This window comes from Mesoplodon mirus (assembly GCF_964341445.2).
Source record: "Mesoplodon mirus genome assembly, chromosome: 5".
Classification (NCBI taxonomy): Eukaryota; Metazoa; Chordata; class Mammalia; order Artiodactyla; family Ziphiidae; genus Mesoplodon; species Mesoplodon mirus.
The window spans coordinates 50009735-50033226 of record NC_138980.1 but is presented as its reverse complement, the minus strand read 5'-3'; the positions used below and the strand labels follow the sequence as shown (position 1 = coordinate 50033226).

Here is a 23492-nt window from a genome sequence, read left to right as displayed (position 1 = left end):
CCAAATTTGGATAAAGAGATTTTATTCAAAGCGATCATTAAAATAAGGAGAGTAAAACTATTGCAGTAAGGAAAGGGGTACTGTTGCAATCAAGAAATCGCCTTGACAATAATATCTGCATGCATCTCAAAAGTCAGGCAGAAAAAAAGCTTTTCTTTTACAGTGAGGAGTAAGCAAGACTAGAAAGGACCAGGTGTGTGGGAGCGGGGCAGGCAGGTAAGGTGAGCAAAGTAGCATGGTCAGATAGATGTTCAGAAGGTTTTTTTGTGTAAACAGTTGATTCTTGGGAAGGTGACCTTTGTTCTACGTTCAAATGCTTGCTTAACCTAGGGGCAGGTCAAAGTTCAGGAGTCCATGGGGAGGAGAGAAGCTTGACTAAAGTTTAGTTCAGTCAAGTTAGCAGGCAGGCATTTTGTCTAGATTAGTCAGTAAGTACAAAGGGATCAGCTAATCATTTCTGAGGCAAAGAATGGGAATTTGGAGGATCTGTGTCTGGATTTGTCATACATAAACAAGGTGGGCATTTGTGAATCTTCTCTCAGTCATGTAATAGAGGGTAGTTCTTAGCAGGAAGCTCTTTCCTGGAATACAAAAGGTTGGGGGAGATTTCTTGATCTTTCCTGTTTTCCAGGAGCCCATGGCTCAAGTAAAGTTCAGTATTGTCAGTTCAGTGTAATCACAATCAAAATCCCAACAGATCTTTTGTGGAAATTGACAAACTGATTGTAAAATTTATATGGAAATGCAAAGAACCAAAAACAGACAAGACATTCATGAGCAACGATAAATCTGAAGACTTAAAATTACAAGATATTAAGACCTATTATAAAGCTATAGTAACTAAGACAGTAGAATACTGGCACATGAGTAGAACAAATAAAGAGAGCAAGCTAGAGGATCGAGAAACAAAACCTTTCATATATGGTCACCTAATTAATGACTGTAACCGACTGATTAAATTAATGGTCCTGATTCTTCCATCCCTTCCTGTATCTGTACTTACCTGCACTGTGTCTTTGTAGTTTCTCCCACCAAAGGATCAGAATCTCAGAGTCTGTTTCCTTGTCCCTTGATTCTGAGTTTGGCCATGTGCCCTTTCCTTGGCCAGTGAGATGTTAGCAAATGTAACATATGAAGAAGCTAGAAAAAAAACGTTTGCACATTTCTGCTTCTGCCTTTTCCTCTTGGCCATCGTGACGAGGGCTCATCCAGGCTAGCATATTGGAGGGAGCCACGTGGTGCAGAGCCATGTTACTACAGTTGTCCCAGCTGAGGTCATCATCCTAGAGATGGAACACGGGAGTGTCTGGAAAGAGCCAGGTTTCAAAGAAAGGCAAATATTTGAAGAATAAAAGAGGCAGTTAACTCCAGGAAAAATGAAAAGCTGAAACAGAAGGAAATTGAAATAGTACTTGTCTTAGCTTAGTAATGAACCGTGTTTGCATAGTCATAATAATAATTTTAAAAACCACATATGGATTTAATTAAAACTGTGATGAAACTAATACCAAGTGAAAGAAGTAGGGCAAGTCAGTGGGGGTGGAGGTGGTGGAGAGGCTGCTGATATAAGAGTTAAATGATCACCTTTCTTAGTAGCTAATCAGTGGATAATAGCTAAATAAGGAAAATCAATAACTTTGTAATATATAATTACATTAATTGGAAACGTGAAAGCTAATACTAGAATGAACAGCTAAAGGGGTTGAAAATGTTGTTTCTGGGATGTGGGAGGCTGGGAAAGGAAGTTGAGGGGACAGATGTTTTTCATTTTCAGTCATCTTATTAGTTGATTCTTAAATGATGTACTAATAGTACTTTAAAAACTATTTTTTTAAATAGTTTGAATTAGAAGCTATCACAGTCTACCCTTCCTTTAACCCCTGATATTGTGATGCAGTCTCACATTTTTCATTGATTTCCCTTTTTCTTCCCTGTCTAAAATTCATGAGATTTCCATACCAAAACTGTAGAGTCCCTTACTAATGAGGCCTTACTCGATTCAGTACAAGTAAAAAGCATAAAGCTGGTTCTGAAGACAGTGCTGTCCCCACCACTTGAGTCCCTTCACCCCTGCTAGTTCGCTACAGCCAGTAATTCATTCATTATGTCTGTAAGGCAAAGACAAGACCACCAGCATAAGGACACAGCTGATGTGAGGACCGCCAGCCCCTAGTGAAACCAGTTATGTCAGAAAACACCTAAGTGACCCAGAGCTGCCCCAAGGCTGAGATTGTGTCCTGCCTCTTATTTCTTTGGAAGGATTGATCATAAAAACAATAAATTCACAAAGTTGACTGGATTTGAGATGAATACTGTAATATTCAATATTCTTACGTCCTATTATAAACCTTCAAACAACATTCAAGGAGTGATTATACCCCATGGATACTCACTTTTCACATATCTTTCCTTTTAAATGTCTCCCTGGATTTTATTATATGTAAAATAATTGAAATCTAAGTTTGTTGCTTTAAAATGCTCCCATGGTGGTAGTGGTCAGACAGTAAAATGACTTGCTTTATTATTTCCTTTCTTTCATTTTTTTTTCTATCCTCAGTCTTCAACTATGTATTCCCGTTTTAAAAAAATGTATGCATTGATATCCTTTTTTGCCCTTGATAAAAAATGAAGGCCTGCAGTTGTCTGATATGTACAAATTTACTTGAAGTTAAGGATAATCCAGCATCTAACTTTCCCCCAAGGAAAACTTGGCTGGAAACAGTGTGATTCATTTTTAACAAAATTCACAAAGGCCTCTCTGGTGGGACCTCAACAAATGTCACGTATTTTGTGAGTCTTTTAAGAACTCAGTGGACTGTGAATTTTATGAACTAAGATAAAATAGCCATATCTGCCACGTGCTTTCTTTCCTGTGTCCATGACTCCTGTGTTCAGAACTCACTCAGGACTTGGGGATGTTTTTGATCTGTACCCAACATCTGTGATTAGACAGGGAATAACGAGCTGTAATAGAAGCATCCACTTCTAAATTCTCCTAATTGGCCACTCTGATGACTACTGGTACCATTGGAGAGTTTCCCTGGCAAAAATATCCATTTCCAAATTTGTGTGATTTACTTGACTTCATTCATTCATTTACAAATATGGATTAAGTACCTCGTTTGCCAAGGCTTGAACTAAGGAGTTGATCGTAATGAAGAGAAACATTCTGGCGCAAAGTGAAGGTAAAATCTAAATAGGGGGTGACTGTCAGAATTCTGAGGTCTTGGGATCGCGGTTGGTGGGTGGCAGGTGGAGGAAATGGACTGGTCAGTATCTGTCTATGATGATATATGCACGTGCTACTCTTGTTGCCCTGCTGTCTGTTGTCCATTCAAGCTACTGTTGAATCACCCTTCATGTCCACAGTTCAAGTACAGCTTTCTTTCAGATCCTCCCAAACTGCTTTGGGACATGTGAGAGCATCCTGCTGCTTAAATGCCACTTTAGGCTAAGAAAGCCTCTATGGTGCTAAGACTCTATCAGGTTTTATGCTACTTTAGGCAAATCAGTCATTTTATTGCTCCTGAGTCATGCTCTGACTGGCTGCATGATGTCCTCTCTGCCTGCAGAGACAAAAACCAGTTTTTCTTTGGAGTTCTGCTTTCTTGGGCCCTACCCTGCAATTGACATACAGGTGCTCTCTGCTCTCCGGTCTCCCTAAACTAATATGAGTTTATCACATCTGCACTTGGAGAGCTCCCCTTTTTCATAAACCTAAAAATCTCTGCTCACTCCTTGCCTTCCATCTCCTCCTTATCCCAATTGGGAATTTTTATCTGGATTGGTGTGTGGAATGGAGAGTCAGCCAGATAACTCTGACCTTTTCCTATCCAAAGTTTTCCCAAATTGGTGGCCTTTGTTTGTGAGTATATTCTTTTTTCCTAAGAGAATGTGCTGGACTTTTGAAACTCAAAAGCCAAGAATTTATTTATTTATTTCTCTCATGATGTTTTATCCTTCTCCAGAAGCCATGAGTGTAGAATGGTGTGGCCAGTGCTTTAATGAGGGAAGGGGACAATGGGTAAAAGGAGATATGGGCTTAGTAAGGATTAGTATTTCAAACTATTTAGTCATATCTGGTTAGTTCTGCACCCAAACCTGATGTAGACAGAACAGCAGAGAAACCAAGATAAATGACCACAGTGAAGGGGAAGATGCTTCACATATGGGTGTTTGAAGATGGCTTCATGGAAGAAATGGGATTTTCCTTGGATAATGGAGCACGGGTCTGATTCCAATAGGAAGGATTTTGGTAGAGGAGCTACTTGAAAAGGCTTTCTTGGTAAAGAGAATAACCAGAAAAGGGAAGAAATGTGAGAGGATCTAGGACTTGCATGACAGCAGTTTCCTCTGAGGTAGATTGTTGAAAGCATTCTGTCTAGAACATAGTTTCTGGAGTAAGGCTACATGGGTTGGGATCCTGAATCTGCCCTTATAGCTGTGTGACTGCTGGTGAGTTACTTAACTTTTCTGTGCCATTTCATTCCTCATATGTAAATGAAAATAATGATAGTACCTATCACGTGGTATTTTATGACAATTAGGTACATCATATACAGTAATGTTCTTAGAACAGTGCCTGGCGGTTAGACAACGCTGTGTGTTAGCTACTGTTAGAATTTTGTCGGGGAAAGCTAAGCTACAGAAAGGTTGTGAAGGGCCTTGAATGAGAGTAAGGAACTGGCCAGGGATGGTTTCGTGAATAATCCATCTTGGCAACACTGCTTAATTTAAAGCAATGATTCTCAAGTAAAATTGTGTGTAGGAGTGAGAAGTAGCTCATTAGAAATGAAATTCCCAGGTTGCCATCTCCCCACAGTGATCTTGATTCAGCAGAGACAGGGTGTGGTGAGACACCTGTGGTTTGAACAATGCTGATTCTCAGAGCTGGGTTTGGGGTGAGGCAAGTGAGATACCTAGGGGGGCACAATTTAAGGAGTCCTCCTCCCTCCTTATGGCTGTGCTAGTGAGTGTGGGCCTTGAGAGTGAGTGCCTCCTTAAATGTTTACTCTAGAGGCCTCATTCACTTCAGTCTGGCCTGGGCCCTGAGATTCTGATGCTGGTGGAGTGAGAGATCATTCATTCCATAATTAGACATATTTCCTGAGTACCTGCTCTGTACCTGGCATTGTTCCAAATGCTTGGCACACATGAGTAGACACAATACACAGAGATCCCTGCTCTTGTGGAGCTTATATTTTAGCAGGAGAGGCAAAAATAATAAACATAGTAACTAAGTAAATTGTATATTGTGTTAGAATGTGGTATGGATACGGAACAGGGTTCTTGGCCTTCCCCAACCAATAGAAGTTAATAAGAAGCCAGATAAGAAATTCAGGCAAGGCTTTTTTGGGCCTCCTGCTGCAGCAGGAGGGGGTGAAAACAAGTAACAAGTTCCCTTGCTCCCTGAGTGGGGGCAAACTGGCTCCTTATATGGGGTGAGGGTAGGGGTGTGTCCAGGGGCGGAGAGGTGGTGTAGAGTGCTGGGGCCATGTGCAGTACCCTGCCTTTGCTCTGGACACCCTGTTTTTGCTCCTGGCTCTTCAGAAGTGTCAGTTGGGTTTTTTTGATCTTTTTGTATCTTGTTCATAATTTGCCCCAACTGTACATGCACGCAGTTATTGTTAGTCCCTTATAGCTTCTTTGTATTTTGTTGTTCAAGGAGATGTTTGTCCAGGTGCAGCACTGCAGCACTGCAGCAAAGGGTCCCAGGTCCCAGCCCGTCTCGGTATGTTCTATGGAAAAAAATATAAGTAGAGCCAGATAAAGGTGGTAACTCACATCTGGAAATGCTCTGTTTTAAAAGAAGACAGAGGCCAGTTCTGAGGTTGAATTAGCAGAACCTACTCACATCTCTCAGGAGCGGTTTTCTAAAGCCTCGTAGGTTATAAAAGTATTCTGAAACTACTTCCTCCCTCAGCAGAAGGGGTTCCAGGAGCACTGGCACTGTCTGTCATGGGTTCAGCCAGGGAGAAGGGGACTCTCCTTTGCATCACTTTGCCTCCTGTAACATGTGATACACCAGAAGTTTTAGCTCTTTCAACACCTACTGTCAAGGTGGTTATGGAGTGTACTTGCCAGTGACACAGATGTTGTTTTTCTGGAAGCTCAAAAACCTCCAGTCACTGGAAGTGATTCTCTGAGGAAAATCTAAAGGCGAAGTGACTGTAAAATGTCACTGAAATGAGAACTCAGGCTGTAATGCTAAAACATTTAGAGAAGGATGATGAATTCTATGATCTTCTTAGGATTTGTCATGCACAAATGTCATAGAATTTTAGAACTGGAAGGGGACCTTGCCGATCATCTAGCAAAGCAGATATGAAATGAGAGTTAGAAAGGATGAGTGCAAAGGTCATTTAATTAAGAATGTCTCCTTTGTCGTGCGTAAAATAGATAGCTAGTGGGAACGCGCTATAAAGCACAGGAAGCTCAGCTCGATGCTCTGTGATGACCTAGATCGGTGGGGTGGGGCGGGGGCGGGGAGGGAGGTCCAAGGCGGGGGAATATAGGTATACATATAGCTGATTCACTTCATGGTACAGCAGAAACTAACACAACATTGTAAAGCAATTATACTCCAATAAAATATATATATATATATCTCCTTTGTAAAATGAGTGATAAAGGGAGAGAGCCTCAATTACTACAAAAAGGGAACCACAGCCGAGGGCTTATCCATCAGAACATATGGCAATTAGATATTTGAAGACAGAAGGTGGAGGAGACTAAGGGCAGGAAAGGACAAGGATAAATCAGGAAAATAAATGAGGCCCAAGAAATAAATAAAAAGGAGACATAAAGCACTGGAGTTTGGAAGTTTGTTAGATTCTGCTTTATGCCATTGCTCACATACAAACAGAAGAGCATGTTAGTGAGGACAGGGTATGTTAAAGCTCCTTATGACAGCAATTTCTTTGAATAGTACATTAAGCAAGAGAGCTACAATTAAAGACCACTGATTTTATGGTGGGGAGCATTGGGGAAAAGCATTAGAGAATAGACTATTCTCATTCATTCAATGGTTATTCATTAAGGAGCAGCTAGGTTTCTTTTGAAAGACATTGACACTAGATAAGCCTCGGAATAGTTGGTTTCCTCTCTGGTATTTATGAAAAACCTGCATTCAGAATTTTTGCTGTATTCTGTAATCTGGGGTGGACTTGGGTTTAGGCAGCACTGTGTGGCCTGACTAGCTCAGTTATCTTACCCAAATGGTCCCCAGGACCTGGAGATATAAACTGCTCTATTAGTTGGAGCAACCTAGGAGTCCATACTCAGGCTCAGCCAGAGAAAATGCCATCAAGGAAATCATCTACAAGAGAGCTTAGCACATAGTAGGTGCTTAATAAATATTTGTTAACTAATTCAAGAATTGGTGACTCATCTACCGTATATTTCAGACAGATCCAAAAAAAAAAAAAATCTGTCTGGAAACAACTCCTTTGGAAGGAAATAGGATTCTGGGGTCTTGAATGAAGGGAACCTTTTATGTTTAACCCTCTGTAACTTATTGATATAAGTTATATCTTGGGGTAGATAAAAATTGTCCAAATCAATAGTATCTACAATTATACTTACTACAACAGCTGCATTATTCCAAGTGCATGGCATGTATCAGTGAACACAACAGACAAGGATAACTAGTCTTGTGGAGCTTGACAGAGAACAAAAAATAATGAACATAGTTACTAAGTAAATTATATGTTATGTTAGAAGGTGATATGTACTATGAGAAAAAAAAGGTAAATAGGATAAAAGTAGTAGTTCACGCTTCAAGATGCCCTGTTTTTTTTTTTTTTTTTTTTTTTTTTTTTTTTTGCGGTATGCGGGCCTCTCACTGTTGTGGCCTCTCCCGTTGCGGAGCACAGGCTCCGGATGCGCAGGCCCAGCGGCCATGGCTCACGGGCCCAGCCGCTCCGCGGCACATGGGATCCTCCCAGACCGGGGCACGAACCCGTATCCCCTGCATCGGCAGGCGGACTCTCAACCACTGCGCCACCAGGGAGGCCCAAGATGCCCTGTTTTAAAGGAGGACCCAGGCCTCCTTTAAAGGAGGTCTGAGAATTTCTCTGTGGTACCAACTCAAATCCATCAGGAGTGGTTATACCTGCTATACCCTTCCTTAAAATTTGAAACCTAATAGAGTTAGCTTCTGAAAAATGTTTCTTTAAATATGTGATAACACTTTGAATATGTTTGATTTTTATACTCTTCAGATGCATAAAATAAAGGATTGTTGTTTTTGCAGTATTCCTGTGAATTAGTTGGGCAAGTCAGAAGGTGAATTCACTTTTTTCCAATGTTTTATATTATGGTAAAATATACATAACATAAAATTTGCCATCTTATTTCTAAGTGTGCAGTTCAGTGGTATTGAATACATTCACAGTGATGTGCACCCATCAACACCATCCGTCTCCAGAACTCTTCACCTTGTAAAACTGAAGCTCTACATTCATTAAATAGTAACTTGCCATTCTCCCCTCCCCCCAGTCCCTGGCAACCACCATTCCACTTTCTGTCTCTCTCATTTTGACTATTCTAAGTACTTCAGATAAGTGAAATCACACCATATTTGTTCATTACTGGCTTATTTCACTTGGCATAATGTCCGCAGGTTCATCTATCTTGTAATATATCTTAGAATTTCCTTTCTTTTTAAGGCTGAATAATCCTACATCATACATATATATCACATTTGTTATCCATTCATCTATGAGTGGCCACTTGGGTTGCCTCCATTTTTTCATTATTGTGAGTAATGCTGCTATGGGCTTGGGTGTACAAAGATTTCTTTAATGCCCTGCTTTCAATAATGTTGGGTGTATACCCAGAAGTGGAATTCCTGGATCATATGGTAATTCTATTTTTATTATTTGAGGAACACATCATAGTATTTTCCATAGTGTGCATACCATTTTACATTTCCACCAGCAATGCACAAATATTTCAGTTTCTCCGTATCATTTCCCGCACATTTATTTTGGTTTTTTTTTTGGTTTTTTTTTCCTTTTGGATAATATCTATCCCAATGGTGTGATGTCGTATTTCACTGTAGGTGTGATTTGTATATCCCTAATGAATAAGTGATGTTAAGCATCTTTTCATGTGCATATTGACCATTTGTACATCTTCTTTGGAGAAACGTCTATTGAAGTCCTTTGCCCATTTTTGAACTGGATGTTTGTTTGAGTGTTTGTTTTTATGTTGTTGAGTTTTAGGAGTCATCTATTCTGTTAGCCAAAAAGTTCATTTGTGTTTTCCCATAACATCTTATGGAAGAACCCGAACGAACTTTTTGGCCAACCCAATATATATTCTAGATATTAATCGCTTAGCAGACATATTATTTGCAAATATTTTATTCCATTCCATGGTTGACTTTTTATTCTGTTGATAGTGTCTCTGCACAAAATTTTAAATTTTCGTGAAACTCAATTTCTCTATTTTCTTCTTTTACTCTTGATGTCATACCTAAGAAATCATTACCAAATCTAATGTTGTGAGCCTTTGTGATGTTTTTTTTTTTCTCTAAGAGTTTTACAATTTATGATCTTACATTTAGGTCTTTGATCCATTTTGAGTTAATTATTATATATGGTGTCAATTACAAATCCAACTTCATTCTTTTGTGAGTGGATATCTAGTTTTTCCAGCATGGTTTGTTGAAAAGACTGTCCTTTCTGCATTGAATGTTCCTGGCACTCTTGTCAAAAATCATTTGACTTTAAATGTGAGGGTTTATTTCTGGGCTGTCTATTATATTCCATTGGCTAAATATCTATTTTTATTCTCATACCACAATGTTTTAATTACTGTAACTGTGTAGTAAGCTTGAAATCAGGAAATGTGGGTTTTCTGCTTTGCTCTTCTTTTTCATTGTTGTTTTGGCTATTTGGGGTCCTTTGAGATTCCATATGAATTTTGAGATTATTTTTTTCTGTTTCTGTAAAAAATGTCAATGAGATTTTAATAAGGATTGCATTAGATCTGTAGATTCCCTTATGTAGTATTGATATCTTTATATTATTAAGTCATCAAATCTGTGAACATGAATTTGTTTCCATTTATTTACGTTTTCTTTAATTTCTTTCTTCAGTGTTTTGTAGTTTTCATTGTACAAGTCCTTTACTTGTCTGGTTAAGTAAGGTGAATTCATTTTTATTTAATAGATGGGAGCTAAGCGGTGGGATCTTACTTTTATAGAGTAGATGATGTTCAGGACATTAACTTAGCATTACCTGATTCCTAGTCCAGTAACTAAAGTTCTACCTTACAGAGATGACAAAAGAAAAGATCATCAGGGCACTGAAATGCAGATCCCAAAGCTGGGATATTGTTGACATCCAGGTATAATCCCAGTTTCCTAAAACCAGATTCTAGATTTTTGTCACTCAGTCCAGTGATTGAGTAGTGAGAGATGCATTTATCCATATCAGAGTCACAAAAGGTGAATTAATAGGAGTGACATTTTATCTACTCATCAAATAAATGCATATTTATAATTTCTAGAATATATGTAGCCAGAGTCCAGGACATCCTGTTTCTGAAACTCTAAGTTATGTTTCAAAATATGTTAGGTATGTTATTGCGTTGGGTCTAAAACCCATGGTTTGTAGGACATTAGTTTTATATGCCCAATAATTTTTTTTGCCTATCTTGTTCTCTCCTTTCCTTATTGCTACAGTTCCCTCTTTTCTTCCATCTTTTTCATTGAGAGAACACAAAGGAAACAAAACTTTGAGTTACAGCTCAGGCTCTTTCACTTTCCATCTTAGTGGCTGTACAAGTACACTGCTAAAGGCAAGAAATCACAGGTAAGGCTCAAGGAGAGAGACAGTGAAGCTGTCTATCAGGATCACAGCTCAGTAGGAAGCAAGCAGTGGGTCTTTGGGGCTCAGTGGGAACCAGCCAATCACTTTCACAGCTCAGCTGCAGGAGAGCCTGACTGGCAATCAGCACCCAACTGAGGGGTATGGGATTCCCTGGTTAAGTTTCATCTGTCTCTCCTTCAGGAAACTAAAAATAAATGAAATGATACGCTTTAGTACAATTCATAGGTGAATTGTAATGACTGAGGACGTTATCTGATTATATAAATTGTAGAAAATGACTTTTAATGATCCAAGGAAGAAAAAACAATAACCATCTCTAGTTTTCCTCCTTTTTCAAAAGGGGGTTCCTATTCTATAAGAAAGGGGGAACTTAAGGGAGATGGTGAGGGTCCATATTTGGTCACTTCGGGGCAGTTTTCCAAAAAGGAATGATCTCATAATCTGATGGTGACGCATTTGGATACTTAACAGATATCCTAGAGGGGATATATTTGTGAGATTTTAGCACACTCATTCAGAAATTTCTAATAATCGGCACACATCTTTAAGGAGCTCTGTTGGTTATCTGTGTTAATAGGGGTTGCCAAACTTCTTCTGTAATAGGCCCAATAGTGTATATTTTAGACTTTGTGGCCACGTGGTTTCTATCACAACTACACTGTCATTGTAAAAATGACTGTAGTCTTACATGTAAACTAATGACACAGGCTGTATTCCCGTAAAATGTGATTAATGGACACAAATTTTATTTTCATGTAATCTCCCTGTCATGAAATAGTCTTCATCATTTGGATGTTTTAACCATTTAAAAATGTAAGATCTATTCTTAGCATTTAGGCAGTAGTTTGCTGATCCCTGCCTCACCCAATCTAATCAACACAATGAACTTGTTTTCTTAACATAATCAAAGCCTAATTCTTCAAGCATGTGCATGAAGAAGGGCAGTTGGAGTTTTGTGCTTCAAGATTATTTTTCTAAGGGTTTCTCAGGTCACCATTGTCACCACCATCTCTTTAGTCATTCAGGAACATGTGGCTTCTCCATGCATGCCCTGTGACATAGCTTAGTCCACATTTGAACAATTAAGCTAGACTTCATTCTCTTCTCCAGTTTTCTTGGTTATTTTGTAAAAATGGATAATCTGTCTCACAAGCTAGTATATGTGTCTTTTGTTTAGTGACCTCCCTAGAATGTACAGCTCCCTCCTTGCTCTGTATGGCAAAAAACACAGTCCTCCTGCCCACCCAATATGTCCCAGGCTGTCTAGCCACCTTGGAGGCCAGACATAATAGAGGGCAGCTCAGAGAGAGAGGGGAGTGTCTCCCCTTGGCCACCAGTACAAGGCTGAATTTCCAACCCTTGTCACAAGACCCTCTTTTTACCAAAGACATGCCAGAATGTCCACTCTCTTTAGAGGAGACCCAATCATTCGCCCACAGAGAAGGGGCATCATTCTTTGGTCTGAACATCTAAGAAGTTTCATCTTTTGTACTTTTTCAGATTAATCAAGAGTGCTTTTCCAGAACAATGTGTTGCACATTGATTTTATTATTTTTTTCAGCTTTATTGATTTATAATTGACAAATGGAATTATAATATACTTAGGGTACCTGTGCTGATTTGATACACGTATACATTATGAAAGGATTCCCAACATCAGCTTAACACATGCATCACACACCTTTGTTTGGTGACAACATTTAGGTTCCACTTTCTTAGAAAATTTCATTTATACATTATAGTGTTAGCAACTTTGGTCACCGTGTTTTACATTAGACGCTCAGGACTTACACACTTATAACTGAAAGTTTGTACCCTTTACTAGCTTCTCCCTATTTCCTCCACCCGCCCCCCCAACCCCCCAGCCCTAGGCAACCATCATTCGACTCTCTGATTCTATCTGTTCAGCTTTTTTTGTTTGTTTTTTTTTTTTTAGATTCCACATATTAGTGATATGCTGTGTTTGTCTTTCTCTGGCTTATTTCACTTAGCATAATGCCTTCCAGGTCTATCCATGTTGCCACAAATGGCAAATGGCAGGGTTTTCTTCTTTTTTAAGTTTAAATAATATTCCATTGTATGTATATATGATGCATACATCATACATACATATACGTATGATATATATCACATTTTCTTTCCATTCATCTGCAACAGACACTAAGTTTATTTCCATAACTTGGCTATTGTGAATAATATTGAAATGAATGTGGGAGAAAAGCTATCTCTTGGAGATGGTGATTTTGTTTCCTGAGGGTATGTATCCAGAAGTGGGACTGATGGGTCATATGGTAGTTCTAATTTTAATTGAGGAACCTCCATACCATTTTCCCTAGTGCTGCACCAATTTACATTCCAACCAACAGTATACAAGTGTTTGCTTTTTTTCCACATCCTAACAAGAATTTTTTGTCTTTTGTCTTTTTTTGTTTTTTTTTTTTGCGGTACGCGGGCCTCTCACTGTTGTGGCCTCTCCCGTTGCGGAGCACAGGCTCCGGATGCGCAGGCTCAGCGGCCATGGCTCACGGGCCTAGCTGCTCCGCAGCATGTGGGATCTTCCCAGACTGGGGCATGAACCCGTGACCCCTGCATTGGCAAGCAGACTCTCAACCACTGTGCCACCAGGGAAGCCCGTCTTCTGTCTTTTTGATACAAGATATCTTATTTGTGAGATGATATCTTATTTTGGTTTTGGTATGCATTTCACTGATGATTAGTGATGTTGAACACCTTTTCATGTACCTGTTGATCATTTCTGTGTCATCTTTTCAAAAATGTCTATTCAGAGCTCATGCCTATTTTTGAGTTATTTGTTTTTGTGCTGTTGAGTTGTATGAGTTCTTGCATATTTTAGATATTAACCCTTATGAGATATGTGGTTTTTAAATATTTTCTCCAATTCCATAAGTTGCCTTTTTATTTTATTGATGGTTTCCTTCACTGTGGAGATGCTTCTTAGTTTGATATAGTCCCACTTGTTTATTTTTGTCTTTGTTGTTTTTATTTTTGTTGTCAGATCAAAAAATAATCACCAAGACTGATGTCAAGTAGTTAACCTCCTGTGTTTCTTTTTCTGGGAGTTTTATGGTTTTAGGTCTCAGATTCAAATCTTTAATGCATGTTGAGTTGATTTTCGTGTATGGTAGTGGTTGAGTTTCATTCTTTTGCATGTGGCTGTCCAGTTCTATCCTTTTTACCCATTGCATATCCTTGGATTATTTATATTAAATTCATTAACCATATATGCATTGGTTTATTTAGGGTTTCTCTATTTCTTCAATTGATCTATGTGTCTGTTTTATGTCATTATAACACTGTTTTGACTAATATAGCTTCATATATAGTTTGAAATCAGGAAGTATGTGCCTCTAGCTTTGTTATTCTTTCTCAAGATTGCTTTGGCTATTTGGGATCTTTTGTGGTTCCACAGGAGTTTTAGAATTGTTAGTTCTATTTCTGTAGTAAATACCATTGAAATTGTGATAGAGATTGCACTGAATCTGCAGATTTCTTTGGGTAGTGTGTACATTTTAACAATATTAATTCTTCCAATCCTTGAGAACAGAATATCTTTCCATTTATATGTCTTCTTTTTTTTTTCATTAGTGCCTTATAGGTTTTAGTGTATCAGTCTTTCACCTCTTCGATGTTAAATTTATTTCTAGGTATTTTATTATTTTTATTTATAATCCCAATTATAAATGGGATTGTTTTCTTAATTTCTCTTTCTGATAGATCATCATTAGTGTAGAGAAATGCAAATGGTTTTTGTGTATTGATTTTTGTATCTTTCAACTTTACTGAAATCATTTATTAGTTCTAACAGTGTTTTCGTGGAGTCTTTAGGGTTTTCTACGTATAACATTCTGTCATCTGCCAATAGTGACAGTTTTACTTCTTCCATCCTGATTTGGATGCCTTTTATTTCTTCTTCTTGCCTAATTTCTCTGGCTAGGACTTCCAGTACAATGTTGAATAAAAATGGCAAGAGTAGGCATCCCTATCTTGTTCCTGATTATAGAGGTAAAGCTTTTAGCTTTTCACTAAGAGTGATATTAACTGTGTACTAGTCATACATGGCCTTTATTATGTTGAGGTAATGTCCCTCTACATCCACTTTGTTGAGTGTTTTTATCATAAATGAATGTTGAATTTTGTCAAAAGCTTTTTCTGTATCTATTGAGATGATCCTATGATTTTTACCCTTCATTTTGTTAATGTATTGAATTGCATTGATTGATTTGCACATGTTGAACCATCCTTGCATCCCCAGAATAAGTCCCACTGAATCATGGTATATGATCTTTTTAATGTGTTGTTGAATTCCGTTTGCTAATTTTGTTGAGGACTTTTGCATCTGTGTTCATCAGGGATATTAACCTGTAATTTTCTTTTTTATTTTTTGTGGCATCCTTGTCTGGTTTTGGTATCAGGGTAATGCTGGCCTCATGGAAAGTGATTGGAAGTGTTTCTTCCTCTTCTGTATTTTGGAATTAATTTCCCTTTCAAAGTTTGGTAGAATTCATCAGTGAAACCATCTGGTCCTGAACTTTTGTTTTTTGAGGGAGGTTTTGAGTACTTATTCAATGTTCTTACTAGTAATTGGTCTTTTCAGATTTTCTGTTCATATTCAGTTTTGCTAGGTTATATGTTTTTAGGAATTTATCCATTTCTTAGCGGTTGTCCAATTTGTTGGCATATAATTGTACATAGTAGTCTTTTTGATCTTTTGTACTTCTGTAGTATTAATTGTAGTGTCTCCTCTTTCAATTGTGACCCTATTTGAGTCCTCGCTATTTTTTGGTGATTCTGGCTAAAGGATTGCTTATTTTGTTTATACTTGCGGAGATTCAGCTCTTAGTTTCATCAGTCTTTTCTATTGTTCTTTTAGTCTCTATTTTATTTAATCCCATCTGTTCTTTATTTCTTTTCTTCTACTGACTTTGGACTTAGTTTGTTCTTTTTCCAGTCTTCAAAGTGTAAAGTTAGGTTGAGATCTTCTTTTTCATTAGGGCTTTATCCCTCTGAAATTCCCTCTTAGAATTGCTTTTGCTGCATCTCACAAATTTTGGTGTATTGTATTTTCACTTTCATTTGTCTCAGGATATTATTTTGCCTTCTCATTTGATTTCTTCTTTGACTCATTGATAGTTCAGGCACATATTGCTTAATCTCCACATATTTGTATATTTTTCAGTTTTCTTCCTGTAATTGATTTCTGGTTTCATACCATTGTAATGAGAAAAGATGCTTGATATGATTTCTGTCTTCCAAAATTTATTAACACTTGTTTTGTGACCTAGTATATGATCTATCCTGAGAATGTTCCATGTGTACTTAAGAAGAATGTGTGTTCTGATGCTGTTGGATGGAATGTTCTGTATATGTCTGTTATGTCCATTTGGTCTAATGTATAGTTTCAGTCCAATGTTCCCATGTTTATTCTTCTGAGAAGATGATCTATCCATTGTTGAAAGTGATGTACTGAAAACACCTGCTCTTACTGTATTTCTATCTATTTGTCCCATCAGCTCTGTTAATATTTGCTATACATAGTTAGGTGCTCCAGTTTTGGGTACATAAATATTTACAGTTGTTACATACTCATGATGAATTGCCCCCTTTGTCATTATATAATGATCATCTTTGTCTCTTGCTACAGTTTTTGGCTTAAAGTCTATTTTTTCTAATGTAAGTTTAGCTACCCCTGCTTTCTTCTGTTTTCCATTTTTATGGAGTATCTTTTTCCATCTCTTAACTTTCAGTATGTATTTGTTTTTAAAGTTGAAGCTAGTCTCTTTAAAGCAGTATATGATTGGATCTTGTGTTTTTATTCATTCAGCCACCTCATGTCTTTTAAATGGAGGTTTAGTTCACTTACATGAAGTGATTTGATGGCTATGGAATTAATATTGTCATTTGTTAATTGTTTTCTGGCTCTTTTGTAGTTCCTTTATTCCTCTCCTCCTCTCTGTCTTTGTAATTTGATGATTTTTCATAGTGGTATGCTTTGATTCCTTTCTCTTTATTTTTTAATGTATCTCCTATAGGTTTTGACTTTATGGTCACCATGAGGCTTACTTAAAAGATCTTATAGTTATAGCAGTCTGTTTTAAGCTGATAACTTAACTTTGAATACATATAAAAATTCTACATTTTTATACTCCTCTCAACATTTTTTGTTTTTGAAGTCACAATTTACATTTTACTTTTTTATGTTGTGTATCCAATAACAAATTATTGTAGTTATGGTTATTTTTAATATTTTTATCTTTTAATGTTTATATTAGACTTATAAATGTTTTACCTGTCACCATTACCATATATAGTATTCTGAAACTATATATGTACCTTTACTGGTGAATTTTATACTTTCATGTTTTTTCCTATTACTAATTAGCATCCTTTTTTTTCTGTTTGCCTTACTCCCTTTAACATTTCTCATAAAGCTGGTCTCATGGTGATGAACTCCTTCAGCTTTTGCTTGTCTGGAAAGCTCTTTATCTATCCTTGAATTCTGAAGGACAAATTTGCTGGGTAGAGTATTTTTGATTGATAGTTTTTTTCCTGTCTTTACTTTGAATGTATTGTGCTACTTCCTTCTGACCTGTGAAGCTTCTGCTGAAAAAATCTGCTAATAGTTTTATCAGGGTTACCTTGTATGTAACAAATTGTTTACTCTTGCTGCCTTTAAGGTTCTCTCCTTATCATTAATTTTTGATCTTTTAATTATAATATGTCTCAGTGTGGTTCTCTTGGATTCATTTTCTTTGGAACTATCTTTACTTCTTGGATATGGATGTCTGTTTTTTCTCTAGTGTAGGGAAGTTTTCAGCCATTATTATTTTAATAAGCTTTCTGTGTCTTTCTCTCTATCTTCTTCTTATAGGACCCCTGTAATGCCTGTATTAGTCTTGATTGTATTCCATAAATCTCTTAAGCCCTCTTCACTCTTTTTCCATTTTTTTTTCTTTTTTCTCCTCTGGATTAATTTCACTGCCCTGTCTTTGGGTTTGCTGATCCTTTTTTTTTTTTTTTTTTTTTTCCTTTTTTTTTTTTCTTTTTGCGGTATGCGGGCCTCTCACTGTTGTGGCCTCTCCCGTTGCGGAGCACAGGCTCCGGACGCGCAGGCCCAGCGGCCACAGCTCACGGGCCCAGCCGCTCCGCGGCATATGGGATCCTCCCAGACCGGGGCACGAACCCGCATCCCCTGCATCGGCAGGCGGACTCTCAACCACTGCGCCACCAGGGAGGCCCTGCTGATCCTTTTTTTATACTTGACCTAGTCTGCTGTTAAACTTTTCTATTGAATTTTTTACTTTAGTTACTATATTTCTTAACTCTATGATTTCCATCTGGTATTTTCTATCTCTTTTAAAAAATTCTCACTTTGTTCATGCTTTGTGCTCCTAATCTCAGTAAGCATCTTTATGATTATTTACTATTATTTTGAACTCATTTTCAGGTAAATCACTTATTTCCATTTCATTAAGATTAGTTTCTGGAGTCTTACCTAGTTCTTTTGTTTGGAACATATTCCCTTGTTTCTTCATTTTCTTTACCTCTCTTTGTTGTTTTTTCACATTAGATAAAATAGTCACCTCTTACAGTCTTGACAGGCTAGTCTCATGTAAGAGATGAACCTCATCAATCAGCCTGATCCAAACTCCTGGTTGCCTCTCAAACCTTTGTGATTCAAGCCACTGTCTTTGTTCTCAGAGGGGTTTTTTCTATGTATAGCTGTACTTTCAGTGTGTCCTTGGGAGGAGGGAAATTCAGGAGCCTTTTATGTTCCATGCTTGCCTCAAGTCAAGATCTTCTCCAAACAGGCTTTTATTTCCACCAGTATGTTTGTTTATTATAAAAGATACAACCCAGGAACACCTAAATGGAAGAGGACCATAGGATGATGTTTGGGGTTTGGGACGCATTCTGTCCTCCCTGAAGCTCCACGTGTTCACCAACCCAGAAGCACCACATGTTGATATATTTTAAAGTCACAAATGGGTTCTTTGGAAATGAGATCAGTGATTGGTTTTGATGGCTTCAGGTGAAAGACTGACAGCATTCATGTTGTAGACATTTCAGTCCTGGCCTGTATCCTCAAAAACCTGCTGGTATCAAAAAATAGGACGAGAAAAAAAAAAAAAAAAGCTGCTTTCAGTTGTAGGTAGGGGCATACATAATAAGTACAGAACTTTCCCTGAACATGTTAAGATTTAAAATTTTAAGTAGACAATTATTTGAAGTATATTAATTGGGCATTTAATACTCTCTGTTAAAAGATAGGTTTAACACATGAATCTCTCCTATTTTTGTTACTGTTGAGAAATTACTAATCATATTATAATTTAAGTAATATACGTTGGTGGGGGAACAGTGAAAGAGATTACATTCTAGTTTAGGAATTTAAACTATTTTACATACATGAACTACAGATGAAGTAACACAATGAAAAAATAAATAACTGGAATTTGAATTGATTAATATAATATCTTGATGTGATTTATATTTTTATAATAGAATTTAAATTTATTAAGAAAATAATACTTAAATTAATTAATAATATTATAATATTGTATTAATATAATACCCCAAAGAAGTTAAGCTCCTTTGGAGTCCTGGTTCTTCGTTTACTATTTGTATGATCTTGGGCCAGGCAGTTAAACCATTTGTGGCTCAATTTCCAGAACCCCAAAGTGGAAATAATAGCACAAATCCCATTGGCTTACTGTGAGGAGTAAAATCAGATAATTGTATAACACATATTGATCATATAGTAAGTGCTCAATGAATAATAACTGTGGTGGTGGTGGAAGTGGTTTCAGTAATGATGATTATATTCATCAAGTTATAGGGAAAACTGAAATAAGCTGCAGAAACGGATTAAGATAATGTCCAGTCTTGCTAAATTTTAATGTTCTTTAGGGAATATTTATTTCTCTAATAATTATTTACCCTATTTTCACTGTAAATGGTGTTGCCAAAATTATTAACCAGATGATTAATACTTGGTTTTGATCTAGTAACCTCACTTAAACCCCATGCTAGCAATTTCACAAAACCATTACCACGTTCAAACAGAGAAAGCTATTCATTAGTCTTGCCGTATGCTTCCATATGCTTAGCATTAATCATTATTTAGCTGGGTAAACAGGAGTGTGCATTTTATTCTTGATGTCGTTAGGAAAATTAGTGTAAATGAGAAATTTTGTTCTAAAACACCCTGAAATATACTGGAGGCTTTTACATCCAAATGTTATATGATATCATTTAACATTCTTTTAATCAGAAGTCAGCTTTTTTGTATAATATTAGAAAATTGTTATGAGTTATTTTGTAGAAGATTGGAAAATGAAGGAAAGTGCGAAGAAAATTAAATAATTCATAATCATCTCTCACCATCCAGTAATAACCACTGTTAACATGTTGATGCATATGCTGTGGGGTTTTTTTTTGAGTATATATACATGTTTTTTATTAAGGTCTTGTCACCCAACTCCAAACCTACTCTTCTGCACCTTGCTTTGTGATGATGTGGCTGGTACTGGGCAAACCATAATCCTTCTTTGTTGTTGGTTCCCTGGCAGTTCCTGCCAGTTGGGGGAGTAAGAGAAAAATTAGAAGATGGTAGACTGGCAAAAGGAATTGCTTTATCTTTCCTCATTATTCCATCAGTAGCATTTTACCAAGAGCTCTACTAACAAGGCAGCAGTTGATTTCTGTATCAGTTGGTGTTAAATTCCATATTATTCCCATACTCCCAGAATGAAACTTATGCACTCTTTCCTGAGGGCTGTAGGTGTCGGCTTTTTGGAGCATTCCCCTGAGCTCTAAAGGCACCATCAATAGGCCTGGAGGGCCCTTCCTCAGAATTCTAGGTTCTAGGTCCCTTGGAGCTTCTCACTTCTGATCATTGCAATTTCATTTCTTTGTTACCCCAGCTCTAGGGGTTGTCACTGTTTAGCGTAGTTACTACCATTGTGATGCCTAAATGTTTCCCTTTACCTTTCTAGTGCTCCTATATCTCTTGAACTATTTCCATATATTAAATACTATTTCTTAAAAGAATGGACGGACCCTGACTGGTGTGCTCAATATAGAGTTGATTCTCAGCCTTTTCATCAGGTTTTCATCCTCTTCTTGAACATTACACATAGGACTCCAGTCTGCCTTTCACAAACCAAATGTAGACTTTATGCATCTGCAAGTACAGACATTTCAGACTGTAATATCACGATGCTGCCTACCAGCCAAATGGTTAATCTTTTCAGTATCACAATCTTTGCACATCATGATTTGTAAAGCTGTTTAATATCAATATTATAGGCATTTAATTTTCATTTTATAAAAATGAAGAGAAAGAAAAAAATAAGTGTTGATACTGAACATATACACTGTTGGTCATGAATTTAATGTAATTTGGAAAAAATTCGGGGCTCAGGAAAATTGAAGGAGGGGTATTATTCACCACTTGTGGATACTTGGCCTTAAGCCAGTCAACACTTGTGTTGTATTATGAGGGAAAAGAACAAAAGTTAGTCATGTATCCCAAATGCTAGAAATATATTATAAAAGATGATGTCTGAAAGACTATTTTAGTTCTGTGGGACTAAAACCAGCCATAGAACACCTAACTGTAGCAAAATAGTTTCTCATACATGCATTCTGTATTTATCAAACAAGGAACTTTACACAAACATTATTTTTATTAAACTGACATATGGACTATGCAGTGCTTTATAACCTTTGTTTTCACTTAATCTATTATGAACATCTTCACATGTCATTAATCACTCTCCCAATAAATGATTCTTAATAACCATTTGTTTAAATAATCCCTCATTGTCAGATATTTATATTGTTTATAATTTTGCCATACAAAAGTAACACCTTTTAAATTGTCTTGTAGATAAATATTTGCAGAAATTCTTAATGATTTCCTTAGAAAATTTTCCCTAGAAGTGCACTTGAGTGGTCAAACTATACAGACCTTTTTGTAGCCTTCTGATGTACACTGCCAAATTGCCCTCCAGAAATGGTGTCTCCATGACATTTCCTTCCACTAGTAATGAATGAGGACGTGTGTTTCCCAACCCTCACTGATTAATTTGAAACAACAACACAAAAAGTTTAAGATATTTTTCTCACCTAATTTGTAGCCCTGTCTTGGTTAATACTTTTAAATCATCTGTTGAATTACTGTTTGTTCCCACATACTAAAATCTCAATTTTTTAGAATTGAATTAATTTCTTTCTTTCTTTTTTTCAGTAAATTGCTTGGCTTTTGCAGCTGTACTGGGGTTGAAAGAGAGCCAAAGGAGTAAAAGTGCTTACTAAGAAAGGGAGAATACAAAATAAAGGCCAGGTCAAAGTATGAAGCACCATATTGTTCTATGAATTTTAAGCCAAAGCCTATGAGAAATTATGTTTTCTATTGTTCACTTTCTTGCAGATCTTAATTGTATATGATTTTTTTTCCCTATGTATTTGGGCATGTTGGTTCTTATCTCTCCCAGGTTCTCTTTCTCTTTGATTTATTCTTAAATAATCACCCTAGATTACCCCCAAGCCCCATCCAAAAAGGGAGGAGAAGAGGAAAGGGAAGGAAGGTCACACTCTATTCAGGTGGGCCCCTCTAGCGAAGTACCATAGACTGGATAGCTTGTAAACAACATACACTTATATGGTACAGTTCTGGAGGCTGAAAGTCCAAGATCAAGGTACCAGCATGGTTGTGTTTTCTGGTGAGATCCCTCTTCCTGGTTCATAGCTGGTGCCTTCCTGCTGTGTCCTCATGTGGTGGATGAGGCTAGGGAGGAGGCTAGGGAGCTCTGTGCAGTAGGTTATAGGAACATTAATCCCATTCATTAGGGCTCCACCCTCATGACTTCAGCATATCTAAAAGGCTCTACCTCCTAATACCAACATTCTTGGAGGTTAGGATTTCACCATATGAATTTGGGGCGGGGGCGGGGGGGAGATCATAGAAGGGAGGGAGGGAGAGAGTGAGGGAGGAAGGGAGGAAAAGCCTATTCTGTTTTCTGACTCCAAACATGCTGGCTCTCACTTCTTCCCTCCTCACCTCTCTATCCAACCCCCAGCTTCATTCCTTCTTACCCATCCCTTTGTACATATAACAGAAATATTAAAATTCAGGGAGATATTTTCTATGTTGAGAACACCAACATCTTTTCTACTTCAGAACTGTGTTCATCCATTTGTCCATTTTTTAAATACTGTGTTTGTGTGGAAGAAACAAAGGCAGCGTAAAAGATGATCTTTACTGATAAGGACAGGTACAGACGGTGGATAAGTAGTCTAGGAGTTCTTGGAGCAGATCCAAGTGCCTTGTGGTAGTTGTGTATAGATGACTGTCCTTTTGTATCGCATTAGAAATAAACTTAATGTTTTCTCCTTCATTCATTAATAATAATTTACTGAGTCCTTGGATTGTGAGACACTATATTAGGCACCTTGCATTTATTAATTCATTTATTTTTCCCAGCAGTCTTATGGAATAGGTACTATTATGTTCCCCACTGTGTTGATAATGAATCTGAAGCTTGTGGTGGTTGGTAACTTAGTGAGTGGATGGTGGGACTGGGATTCTGGCTCTCATGTCCCTACTCTCACCCTTTACTGCCTTCA

At 37.4% G+C, this 23492-nt stretch overlaps 1 protein-coding gene across 1 annotated transcript in view; it reads left to right on the top strand.

Annotated features, from left to right (window-relative positions):
- Positions 1-494: 494 nt before the first annotated feature.
- SGCD (sarcoglycan delta) overlaps positions 495-23492 on the top strand; it is a 539655-nt gene continuing 516657 nt past the window's right edge. Inside the window, exon 1 of the mRNA XM_082620414.1 lies at positions 495-516. The gene's annotated coding sequence lies outside the window, so the exon portion shown is untranslated. The remainder of the gene's footprint in view (positions 517-23492) is intronic.